Genomic DNA, 13768 nt, shown 5'->3' with positions numbered 1-13768 from the left:
GGAAATCAATGTGAGTCAATGCCCTGTATAGCTATCCTTATCTCAACCAGCAAAACCCCTTGTTCCTTCCTATTATTGCTTATACTCTCTCTACAACAAAATTAGAGATAAGGGCAAAATAGTTTCTGCTGGGTATTGAGGGGGGGAGCGGGAGGGGGTCGAGTGGGTGGTAAGGGAGGGGGTGGGGGCAGGGGGGAGAAATGAACCAAGCCTTGTATACACATATGAATAATAAAAGAAAAATGAAAAAAAAAAAAAAAAGAAAACAAAAGAAGTCAACTAGCACACACACTCCACCAAGTGGTCAACTGCCAATGTGGTCAAACAAAGAAAAGCCAATCAGCATAGATCAAGATTTTGTATCACTAGCCATGCAATTGACATCCTCATAGCAATGGACACTTGCCCCCTTTCTTTAATTTAAAAGAAATATTATTTGGTAGACGCAGAAAAAGCCTTTGATAAGATCCAACATCATTTCATGATAAAAGCTCTAGGAAAACTAGGAATAGAAGGAAAGTTCCTCAACATTATAAAAGCTATATATGACAAACCTACAGCCAGCATTATACTTAACGGAGAAAAATTAAAACCGTTCCCTCTAAAATCAGGAACCAGACAAGGATGCCCACTATCTCCACTCCTATTCAACATAGTACTGGAATTCCTAGCCAGAGCAATTAGGCAAGAAGAAGGAATAAAAGGAATACAAATAGGTAAAGAAACTGTCAAAATATCCCTATTTGCAGACGACATGATCCTATACCTTAAAGACCCAAAAAACTCTACTCAGAAGCTTCTAGACATCATCAATAGCTATAGCAAAGTAGCAGGATATAAAATCAACATAGAAAAATCATTAGCATTTCTATACACTAACAATGAGCAAACGGAAAAAGAATGTATGAAAACAATTCCATTTACAATAGCCTCAAAAAAAATCAAATACCTAGGTGTAAACCTAACAAAAGATGTGAAAGACCTCTACAAGGAAAACTATACACTTCTGAAGAAAGAGATTGAGGAAGACTATAGAAAGTGGAGAGATCTCCCATGCTCATGGATTGGTAGAATCAACATAGTAAAAATGTCGATACTCCCCAAAGTAATCTACATGTTTAATGCAATTCCCATCAAAATTCCAATGACATTCATTAAAGAGATTGAAAAATCTACTGTTAAATTTATATGGAAACACAAGAGGCCACGAATAGCCAAGGCAATACTCAGTCAAAAGAACAATGCAGGAGGTATCACAATACCTGACTTCAAACTATATTACAAAGCAATAACAATAAAAACAGCATGGTACTGGCACAAAAACAGACATGAAGACCAGTGGAACAGAATAGAGGATCCAGATATGAAGCCACACAACTATGAGCAACTTATCTTTGACAAAGGAGCTAAAAATATACGATGGAGAAATAGCAGCCTCTTCAACAAAAACTGCTGGGAAAACTGGTTAGCAGTCTGCAAAAAACTGAAACTAGATCCATGTATATCACCCTATACCAAGATTAACTCAAAATGGATCAAGGATCTTAATATCAGACCCCAAACTCTTAAGTTGATACAAGAAAGAGTAGGAAATACTCTGGAGTTAGTAGGTATAGGTAAAAACTTTCTCAATGAAACCCCAGCAGCACAGCAACTAAGAGATAGCATAGATAAATGGGACCTCATAAAACTAAAAAGCTTCTGTTCATCAAAAGAAATGGTCTCTAAACTGAAGAGAACACCAACAGAGTGGGAGAAAATATTTGCCAATTATACATCAGACAAAGGACTGATAACCAGAATATACAGGGAACTTAAAAAACTAAATTCTCCCAAAACTAGTGAACCAATAAAGAAATGGGCATGTGAACTAAACAGAACTTTCTCAAAAGAAGAAATTCAAATGGCCAGAAAACACATGAAAAAATGCTCACCATCTCTAGCAATAAAGGAAATGCAAATTAAAACCACACTAAGATTCCACCTCACCCCTGTTAGAATAGCCATCATCAGCAACACCACCAACAACAGGTGTTGGCGAGGATGCGGGGAAAAAGGAACCCTTTTACACTGTTGGTGGGAATGTAGACTAGTACAACCACTCTGGAAAAAAATTTGGAGGCTACTTAAAAAGATGGACATCGATCTACCATTTGATCCAGCAATACCACTCTTGGGGATATACCCAAAAGACTGTTACTCCAGAGGCACCTGCACATCCATGTTTATTGCAGCACTATTCACAATAGCCAAGTTATGGAAACAGCCAAGATGTCCCAGCACTGACGAATGGATTAAGAAAATGTGGTATCTATACACAATGGAATTTTATGCAGCCATGAAGAAGAACGAAATGTTATCATTCGCTGGTAAATGGATGGAATTGGAGAACATCATTCTGAGTGAGGTTAGCCTGGCTCAAAAGACCAAAAATCGTATGTTCTACCTCATATGTGGACATTAGATCAAGGGCAAACACAACAAGGGGATTGGACTATGAGCACATGATAAAAGCGAGAGCACACAAGGGAGGGGTGAGGATAGGTAAGACACCTAAAAAACTAGCTAGCATTTGTTGCCCTTAACGCAGAGAAACTAAAGCAGATACCTTAAAGCAACTGAGGCCAATAGGAAAAGGGGACCAGGAACTAGAGAAAAGGTTAGATCAAAAAGAATTAACCTAGAAGGTAACACCCACACACAGGAAATCAATGTGAGTCAATGCCCTGTATAGCTATCCTTATCTCAACCAGCAAAACCCCTTGTTCCTTCCTATTATTGCTTCTACTCTCTCTACAACAAAATTAGAGATAAGGGCAAAATAGTTTCTGCTGGGTATTGAGGGGGGGAGCGGGAGGGGGCGGAGTGGGTGGTAAGGGAGGGGGTGGGGGCAGGGGGGAGAAATGAACCAAGCCTTGTATGCACACATGAATAATAAAAGAAAAATGAAAAAAAAAAAAAAGAAATGATACATAGAATTAAACAGATTCTCTTTGTTTAAAAAAAAAAAAAAAAAGAAATATTATTTGGAGACTGGTGGTGTGGTTCAAGTGGTTGAGCCTTGCAGAAGGAGAAGGAGGTCCTGAGTTTAAAGCCAACACCAGCAAAAAATCATTTTTATTTTATTTGTCTTTTTTAATTGTTTGATTTTCCCCTTTTATTTTATCATTTTTACATCGAATTACATGTGTGTATATTGTTTGGACCATCTCCCCCTCCTCCCGGCCTGCCCCATACCTCCCACTTCCAGACAGAACCTGTTCTGACCTCTTGTTCTCCAATTTTGTTGAAGAGGAAACATAAGACATAAGAAACACATAGTATTTTTGTTAGTTTGAAGTAAAGATAGCTATACAGAGAGACTCCTAGCACTTGTGTATTGCAACCCACATTGGTTTATCTCTGCCAGACCTCTTCACTACTTTCTAATCCCCTTCCCATAGTGACTGCTGCCAGTTTAAGATTACTTTATTCACTCCTCTACAGTGAGCACATCAACCACATTCAAGTTTTAGGTTTCCTTCCCTTTCCCTATTCCTCCCATGCACGTTCTCCCCTTAGTGTGTGACCCATGTCCAATAATATTGCTGCATTTTTTGGGGTCTGTAATCTGCATATGAGACAGAATATATGATTTTTGGCCTTTTGAGCCTGGTTAACTCTGCTCAAGTTGATGTTCTCCAGTTCCATCCATTTTCTTGAGAATGACAAAATTTTACTCTTCTTTGTGGCTGAATAAAATTCCATTGTGTATAAATATCATATTTTCTTTTTTTTTTAATTCATATGTGCATACAATGTTTGGGTCATTTACCACATTTTCTTAATTCATTCATTGGTAATGGGGCATCTTGGCTGTTTCCATAGCTTGGCTATTGTGAATAGTGCTGTAATAAACATGGGTGTGCAGGTGCCTTTGGGATAACCGGAGTCACATTCCTTCAGGTATATCCCTAAGAATAGTATTGCTGGATCATATGGCAGATCTATGTTTATTTTTTTAAGAAGCCTCCATATTGTTTTCTAGAGTGGTTGCACTAGCTTACATTCCCCCGCATCCTCACCAACATTTGTTGTTGGTGGTGTTCTTGATGGCAGCTATTCCAGCAGGAGTGAGGTGGAATCTTAGTGTAGTTTTGATGTGCATTTCCTTTATGGCCAAGAATGGTGAGCATTTTTTCACGTGTTTTTTGGCCATGTGTTTTTTGGACTTCTTCCTTTCAAAAAGTTCCATTTAGTTCAGTTGCCTACTTCTTTATTGGTTCATTAATTTGGGGGTTTAGTTTTTTAAGCTCCCTGTATGTTCTGGTTATTAGTTCTTTGTCTGATGTATAGCTAGCAAGTATTTTCTCCCTCTCTGGGGGAAGTCTCTTCAACTTAGAGACCATTTCTTTTGTTGTCCAGAAGCTTTTTAATTTTATGTAGCCCATTTGTCCATCCTTTCTCTTAGTTGCAGGGCTGCTGGATTCTACTGAGGAAGTCCTTGCCTATATCTATTGCTTCCAAAGTATTCCCTGCTCTTTCATGTACTAACTGCAAGGTTTTATTCCTAATATTAAGATTGCTAGTCCACTTTGAGTTGATACTAGTAGAGGGTGACAGGCATGGATCTAGTTTCAGTTTTCTGCAGGCATATAACCACTTTTCCCAGCAACATTTGTTAAAAAGGCTGTCATTTCTCTATTATATGTTTTTGGTGACTTTGTCAAAAATAAGGTGGGTGTAGCTGTGTGGATTCATATCTGTGTCCTCTATTCTGTTCCACTGGTCTTCATATTTGTTTTTGTTCCAGTACCATGCTGTTTTTATTGCTATTGCTTTGTAATATAGTTTGAAGTCAGGTATTGTGATACCTCCAGCATTGCTCTTTTTGCTCAGTATTCCCTTGACATTCTTTTGTGTTTCCAGATGAACTTCAGGGTGGATTTTTCAATCTCTGTGATGAATGCCATTGGGATTTTTATGGGAATTACATTGAACATGTAGATTGCTTTTAGTAGTATAGTCATTTTTGCTATGTTGATTCTGCCAATCCATGAGCATGGGAGATCGTTCCACCTTCTGTAGTCTTCCTCGATCTCTTCAGTGGTTTGTAGTTCTCCTTGTAGAGGTCATTCACATCATTGGTTAAGTTTACTCCTAGGTATTAGTTTTTTTTTTTTTTAGGCAATTGTAAATGGAATTGTTTGCCTATATTCTTTTTCAACTTGTTCATGGTTGATGTATAGAATGGCTACTGATTTTTGTAAGTTGATTTTGTATCCTGCTACATTGCTGAACTGTTTATGGTATCTAGGAGTTTTTGGGTAGAGTGTTTGGGTCTTTGAGATATAGGATCATGTTGGCTGCAAATAGAGATATTTTGACTATTTCTTTACCTATTTGTATTCCTTTTATTTCCTCTTAGGCTGCCTTTGCTGTGTCCCATAGGTTCTGGTAGGTCATGTTTTCATTTTCATTAGCTTCCAGGAACTTTTTTATTTCCTCTCTTATTCTATCTATGACTCACTGATCATAGAGCAATGTGTTATTCTGCCTCCAATTATTTGCATATTTTCTGCTATTGTTTGTGTTGTTGAGTTCTAGTTTTAATGCACTGTGATCAGATAGAATGCAGGGGTTTATTTCTGTTTTCTTATATTTGCTGAGGCTTGCTTTGTACCCTAAGATATGATCTACTTTGGAGAGTGTTCCATGGGCTGCTGAGAAGAATGTATATTTTGCTGTCATTGGATGAAATATTCTATAGATATCAGTTAGGTCCATTTGATTTATGGTGTCATTTAGTTCTAGGATTTCTTTGTTGATTTTTTATTTGGATGATCTATCTATTGGTGATAAAGGGGTATTAAGGTCTCCCACTACCACTTTGTTGAAGACTATACATGCTTTTAAGTCCTTTAGTGTATGTTTGATGAAATTGGGTGCACTGACATTGGGTGCATATAGGTTGATAATTGTTATTTACTTTTGATGTATTGCCCCTTTTTCTTGCCTTATTGCTTTGGTGAGGAATTCCAGAACTATATTGAGTAAGAGTGGGGAGAGGATAGAAGGAGGAGGTGAACATGGGAATAGAGTGGATGTGAAGGGGCACAAAAAGTAGTTGGGAGGGAGATCAATGGATTGTAGCACAGGAGGAGGAGGGAAAGTGAAGCAAGTAAGAATAGGGATAAGAGAATGTGATGGTGAAGTTAATAATACAGGAATAAAAAAGAAAAAAGAAAGAAACAGAAACGAAATAAAAACATTAGGTTCAGGGACCACAATAATTTCACTCTTTTGGTAAAAGTTCTGGAGTTATTCCTAGGTGTCCAATCCTGGTATTGGTGTTCAAGTGGAAGCTCTAATGTGGTCACACCAGGTGACTAGCTTGTGAGTGGTATTTGGTCCTTCTGTCCACAAGACTAGTTGGAATTGTGAGGTGAGGTAAGACTGCCAGCTCATGCAGGATGGGCAGAGCTGTTGTTGTTTTCACCAGGTGGCAGCTGCGTTGCCCTTCAGCTGCAGCTCTTTTTGGTCAGCTCCTCCCCCAGCAAGGTGGGGCAATTCAGTTTTGGATGCTGCTCTCTGTCCCAGAGATCAGCTCCAGGATCTACCACCTGCCCTGCTTTGGGAGGTTGGCTTATCGCTCCATCCCTGCTCTCAGTCTTTGTTCTTCTCCTGGTCTCTGCTGGATGCTAGCAGCTCTTTTGGGAGGTTAGCTTATCACCCTACTCCCACCCTCAGCTTTTATGCCTTTCCCATTTCTGCAGGAGCTGGCTGCTCCTCTAGAAGTTGGCTTGTTCCCCCACTTCTGCTCTCAGCCTTTGCTGCTTTTCCCATGTTAGTTCACTAAGATTTCGGCACTGAGAGTTCAGCTCCTTGCCTCACCCCCATTCTCCAGGGCAGGTTCTGTGTTCCACCAACAACTCTACTGTCAGTGTTAGATCACAGTTCACTGTTTATGTTTTTCAGTTTTGCTGGGGGAAGGGGTTCAGTGCCCAAGGGCTGAACAGGATTATTTTCCCAGTGGGTGGGTAGGGGAGTTGCACGTGGTGCGTGATGCTCACCTGTTTGTTCTGCAGTTTCATGCAAGCAGCTTGGAGCCAGCTGGTAGGGAGAAATAGCACCACTTTTTTCAGTGCAGCATGATGTAGGGAGGCTTTTCCACAGTCTAGGGTCCAGGATATTGCAGAGTATGATTTTGATTGATGCTCTGACTTCTGCTTGTTAGAAGAAAAAAAGAAAGAGGAAAAAAAAAAGAAAACAAACACAAGAGAAATGGCTGGGGGACTTTTTGTCCCCAGGGCCAGATATGCCTTGCTGGCTTTGCCATGCAGAATTTTGGCAGTGTTAAGTGCAATTAAAGGCTGATATAAGGGTCAGTCTTTGAATTTCATCTGCACCTAATGTGATGGTGGTTATTATTTTGGCTAGAAGCAATAAGAATTACCTAAGTACAGCTTCAATATCACAAGGAGGTTTCTGGTGTCACAGAGCTTAGGATTTCTGACTCCCTACCCTAGCTGCCATCTTGGTTCCAATTGTTTGCTTTTTGATACAGTTTTTTAATCAGACTGATTGGTTTAAATAGCTACATATAAATTTATATTCTATTTTCAAAACAAATTCCTTGTTTTCTTCACTTTTATATTTCTCTTATACTATTTCTTCATTCAATATCTAATTTCTTTGACCTATTTTGTACTATCCTGTTTCTTTGTGGGTTGGCTTTTGGGGTTTTGGAAGGTGTTTGGTTGTTCTTTTTGTTTGGTTTTTGGTTTGGCTTTTCTTTTTATATTTTTGAGAGTACTACTAGACATAGGGCCCAGGCTAGCCTGAGGAATGTGGTCTAGCTGCCTCAGTCTCCAGGGGCTGGGATTGTAGACCTAAGTCACTGCACCCAAATATTAAATTTGAGTGAGCAGTGGGACTAGGGTTTAAACTCAGGGCCATAAACTATGTAGGCAGGCCTCTGCCTCTTGAGATGGTCTGCCTTTTTTTTTTCTGCTTTAGTTACTTTTCTTAATAGGCTCTTGCATTTATGCCCAGGCTTCTCCTAGACCACAGTCTTTCCCCTATTTATGCATCCCACATAACTGAGATGACAGGAATGTGCCAACACAGCATTTTTATTAATTGGTTGAGATAGGGGGTCCCACAAACTTTTAGCCCAGCATGGCCTCAAACCTTCATCCTTCCAATCTCTGGAAATTTTACTGTGCATAATGGGGGTGGAGGTGACACAGAGCACTTCAGTAAATGGACTAGGTAAAAGGGACCTTGCAGAGTTGGCTACAAGTATAAGCATGAGAGACCATGTTTGACTTTGCTTTTTTTGGGGGGGGGGTGGTATTGGGGCTTAAACTCAGAGCCTCATGCTTGCTAGGCTTTGCTAGGCAGGCACTCTATCACTTCAGCCACTCCACCAGCCCCATGTTTGACATTAAATATTTAAAATATTTAACTTTAAATCCTCCCTCTCCTGTCCTCATTCCCACATTTTATTCTCTTTCTGCCTTCAATTGGATTTTTTCCCTCTCTCCTTACTTCTTCTTTCTCATCTTTCAACCTGCTCTAGTTTCTCTTTATTTGCATTGTCTTTGGTTCTTTGTTTACTGGGCTTTTTTCCTCTCTGACTTAAGCTGGATCTTCCTAATCAATTCCCTTCTTTCTCATTCCCCTCTTCTATTTACTCTTCCCTCTTCTCCTTCTCATTTTTCTAGCATTTTTTGCTATTATTACTTTTCTTATTTTCTTACCATTACTACCCTCATTAACAAATGTATTTTTAATTCATGAAGTATTGTCTGTGCACCCCCTTTTATCTCTAAAGGTATTATAGTTGAGGTTATGGTTGCCTTTAATTGGTTATACTGTATTTCTTAGTGGGTTTTTCTATCAGGTGTGGTTGCTTCCACAGTTAGTTTTCCTTTCTCTGTGTGATGCTAGGATTTGGGTCTATCACCTTCAGCACATTGGCTGAGTATTTGCTCCCTACTGAGCTACAGCTCCAGTTCAGTGATGAAAAACTACACCTCACCCCTCCAAAAACTAGTCCCACCTAAACATTGGAACTGAAAACATATGGAATATTAAAAGGTCAAACCCATGACTTTGTCCCAGATGCATAAGTCCCAAGGCAGAAATACATAAAAAATTTAAAAATTTTTTTAAAACCAAGGCAACCTGACACCTCAAAAGTTAAAAATCCCACAAAAATGAACTCTAATGTTAGGGAAGTTAGTGAGATTCCAAAGAATTCAAAAGAATGATTATAAGAATAATCAGCAAAGTCAAAAAAGTCAGGAATAAACACATGAATGAATTCAACTAGACTATTAATAAATAGCTGGATAAAATAAGGAAGGAAATGTAGGATATTAAAGAAGAATTCAACAAAGAGATAGAAATTTTGAAATAAAATCAAATTGAAATTTTGGAAATGAAAAGCATAATAAATCAAATTTTAACACTGGGTTGAAACATGTGCCAACACATCAGCTCAAGTGGAAAGCAGAATAACAGTGCTTGAAGACAACATACATGCATTAGAACATTCAGACAATAAGAAAGAAAAAATTAGAAAGTATGGTCAGAACATATTAGACCTCCAGAACACTATTAAAAAACCAAATCTATGGGCATAGAAAAAAAGAAAAAGACATACAAGCTAAAGGCAATGAAAACATATTCAATAAAATAATAGCAGAAAATCTCCCAGTTCTTGAGAAAAGATGGACCTAAGGCACAGGAGACTCTTAGTATGCCAGACAGATAACACCAGGAAAAAACATCCCTACTTTATATTATACTTAAAACATTAGAAAGTTGCAAGAGAGTAGTGCCAGGTCATATATAAATGCAAACTCATCAGAATAAGAGAAGATTTTCTCAATAGAAATTCTAAAATCAAGAAGGACATGGAATGAAAATTCTGAAAGAAAATTTCTGTCTACCTACATTACTGTATCCACCAAAGCTATCTTTCACAACTGAAGCATAAATAAATTCCTTCATAATAAACACAAACTAAAGGAATTCATGACTGCTAAGGCAGAACAGTATAAGATACTTAAAGAAATCCTACAAATGCAAGAAGGAGATAAAAACAACCATGACACTTCAGGAAAGAATAAATCTCACTAGATGGGTAGATAAGCAATTGAGGATTAGGGATTAATCAAACATTACAAAAATACAATTATAGCAATTGGCATACAATTTTCAATAGTAATTCTAAATTAATGTAATGTATTCTACAATAAAAAGACATAGAGTAGCCATTTGTGGTAGCACATGCTTGTAATCCCAGCAGTCAGGAGTCTGAGGCAGGAAACTCATGACGCTATCCCAGCATGGGTTACAAAGCAAGCTTGTGGAAAGCCTGAGATTCATAGTGAGATCCAATCTCAAAAATAAATGGCTGAGGATGTAGCTCAGTGACAGACGACTTGTAAAACACAAGACCCTGGATTTGATCCTCAGCACTGCAGAAACATAAAAGAAACAGACTGGTATATTGAATAAAAAGCCACATCCAATTCTTTGTTGACTTTAAACACATTTCATGAACCAAATTGGGCTATAATACATATATACGTGGAAGTGTCACAAGGAAACTCCCTGTGTGGCTATCTTAAACAACCAAAAATGTCATATTTTTTTTCTTTTTCAAAATTGGAGAACTGGAAGGCAGACTGGGTCTTACCTGAGGGGGGAGGGTTGGTATCAATGGGAAGGGGAGCAGGTGGGGAAAGGGTGTAGGAGGGTAAATATGGTGCAAATGCTGTGTACACATATATGTAAATGGAAAAATTGTATCTGTTGAAACTATTCCAGCAATGAGAGGTGGGGAGATAAAGGAGAGCTGTGGAGTATATCAAGTATGATATATTTGATATATTGTAAGAACCTTTGTAAATGCCACATTGTATCTCCACCCAGCACAACAATAAATAAAACAGTTAAAATTTAAAAAAAAGAAAAGAAAAGAAAGAAACACATCTCAGTGGCAAAAACAAATACAACCTGAAATTAAAAGAATGGCAAAGGATCTTCCACAAAAATTGAACCTGGAGGCAAGAAGGAGCAAGAATACTCATATGTGACAAAGCAGAATTCTAACTGAAGTTAGTCACAAGAAGCAAAGAAGGTCTCTTCATATTGACAAAGGAACAATTGATCAAGAAGATAGAAAATGTAAACATGTATGCACTGAACATCAAAAAATTCAATTTCATAAAGTGAACACTACAGGACATAAAGGCACAGATAGACCAAACACAGTAGTAGAGCAAGACTTCAATATCCCACTGTCAGCAACAGAAAGGTCATTCAGACAAAATATCAACCAAGAAACACCAGAGTTAAACAACACTATAGATGAAGTAGATTTAACATACATCTGTAGAATATTCTGTTCAACAACCTCAGAATTCACATTGTTCTTGGCATCCCATAGAACTTTCTAAATTAGATCATATTTCAGGACATAAAGAAACCCTTAGTGTGTATAAGAAAACCACTATAACTTCTTGTATTTCATTAGATCACAATGGAATAAAACTGGAAATCAAGGAAAATTATAGAAAATATAAAACACAGGTGGACTATGCAAAACACTTTTGAATGATCAGTTAGTAATCAAAGAAATTGGTTGAGGGTGGGAGGAAGAATTGAAAAGCTCCCCAAATCAAATGCAAATGATAACACACATACTAGAATGTGTGAGATACAGAACATGACAGATACATAACCTTTATTATGTAGAGATGTGATCCTTCTAGTCCTAGTTTCTTCAGAGTCTTTATGATAAAGTATAATGTGGGATTTTGTCAAAGGCTTTTTTTTTGGGGAGTACTGAGGTTAGAACTCAGGGCCTTGTGCTTGATAGGCAGGTGCTCTACCTCTTGAACCATGCCCCAGCCTTTTTGCTTTATTTATTTTGGGGATAGGGTCTGAAGTTCATGTCTGGAGTTCATGTCTGGGCTGATCCTTCTATTCATGCTTCTCCATAGCTACAATGAGGGGTGTTCCACCATACTGAACTGTTATTGATTGATAGAGGGTCTCATGAATTTTTTCTACTTAAGCTACAATCCTCCTGATCTCTGCTTCCCAAGGAGCTGGAATTACAGGAGCAAGCCACCACATTCATCTGCATAGATTGAGATGATGTGTTTGCTGTCCTTTATCAGTTTGTGTATGTTGAACAATTATTATATTCTCGAGATGAATCCAACTTGACCATCCTGTGTGATATTTTTAACATGCTGTTGGATTTGGTTTACATGTATTTCATTGAAGATTTTTGCATCTAGTTTCATCATAGAAATTTGACTATAATTTTCTCTTTTGTTTGACTTTATCTGATATTGGTATCACAGTAACACTGGCTTATAAAATGAGACTGCAGTTATCCTTCCTTTTGTATTTTATGGAACAGTTTGAGGAACACTGATGTTTGGTCTTCTTTTATGTTCTGGCAGAATTCAGTAGAGAATCTATTTGGTCCTAGAATTTTCTTTGTTGGAAGATGCTTTATTACTGTTTTAGTCTCATCGCTCATTATTAAACTACTTAGGTGTTTTGGATCTTCTTGGTTCAACTTTTGTAGGTCATCTGGGTCTGGAAGTTTATCCATTTTCTTTCTAGTTTTTTCTGACTTACTAGAATGTAAGTTTCATGGCATTCTTTCACATTCCTCTGGATTTCAATGTATCTGTTGTAATATTCTCACTTTTGTCTCTAATTTTATCAGTTTGTGTTATCTCTTTATTTTTGTTTGTTGACTAAGAGTTTGTCAATCTTGCTTATCCTTTTAACAAACACTCTTTGTGTTACTGATCAGTTTGCATTGGTATTTTAATATATATTTCATTAATTTCTATTGTGATCTTCCCTGAATTTTTGCATCTGTAAATTTTCATGTTGATTTTTTCTGTATTTTTTTAACCCAAGGTGCATCATAGGAATTTAGATAAAATGTCTCTTATTTTTTATTGTAGCCATTACAGCTCTAAACTTCCTTCTGTGTCACACACATTCTAGTATGAGTGTTATCATTTGAATTTGATTTGAGGAGCTTTTCAATAGCCTTTTTACTGAATAGGGAAGAATTGAAAGCATGTCCTCTAAAATCAGGAATGAATCTTGGGTGTCCACTATCTCCACTTGTATTCAAAATTGTGCTTGAAATCTTGGACAGAGCCTTTAACACAAGAGAAATAAATGGGATACAATTAGAAAAAGAAGGCAAATTATCCCTGCTCATGGGTGATATGATTCTGTACATAAATGACACTAAAGACTTTACTAAAAAACTCTTGTATTGCATAAACACTTTCAGCAGAATAGCAGGATAGAAATTCAACATATAAAAATCAGTAGCTCTTCTATACACCAATAATGAACTTGCTACAAAATGAAAAAAAATCCCATTCACAAAATCCTCAAAAAATAATAAATTACTTAGTCACAATCTTATCCAAAATGTTAAAGACCTCTACATTGAAAACTATAAATCATAGGTACAACAAACTTGTAGAAGGCACTAGAATATGGAAAATTTTCCCATATTCAACAGTTAGTAGAATTAATATTGCAAAAATGGCTGAAATGTCAAAAGTAATCTATGTATTGAATGGGTTCCCCATTAAATTCTTCACAGAGATAGAAAAGAAAACCCTAAGAAGAAGTGACCCATGATATGGAAAACCTCAGAAAAGAGAATGAAACAGAAATACAAAACAAAATGGAAGGCCGTTCCAGCAGAATAGAACAA

General features: G+C 37.4%; 1 protein-coding gene across 8 annotated transcripts in view; it reads right to left on the bottom strand.

Moving 5' to 3' along the window:
- The window catches only part of LOC109680657 (C-type lectin domain family 4 member A), a 142619-nt gene that overhangs the window by 112621 nt on the left and 16230 nt on the right, over positions 1 to 13768 (bottom strand). For all 8 annotated transcript variants that reach the window (XM_074076134.1, XM_074076136.1, XM_074076131.1 and 5 more), the window contains one exon: positions 7053 to 7205. The gene's annotated coding sequence lies outside the window, so the exon portion shown is untranslated. The remainder of the gene's footprint in view (positions 1 to 7052; positions 7206 to 13768) is intronic.

This window comes from Castor canadensis, chromosome 6 (genome assembly GCF_047511655.1).
Source record: "Castor canadensis chromosome 6, mCasCan1.hap1v2, whole genome shotgun sequence".
NCBI lineage: Eukaryota > Metazoa > Chordata > Mammalia > Rodentia > Castoridae > Castor > Castor canadensis.
The sequence above is the reverse complement of the archived record's forward strand: the minus strand, read 5'-3'. Positions and strand labels throughout refer to the sequence as shown.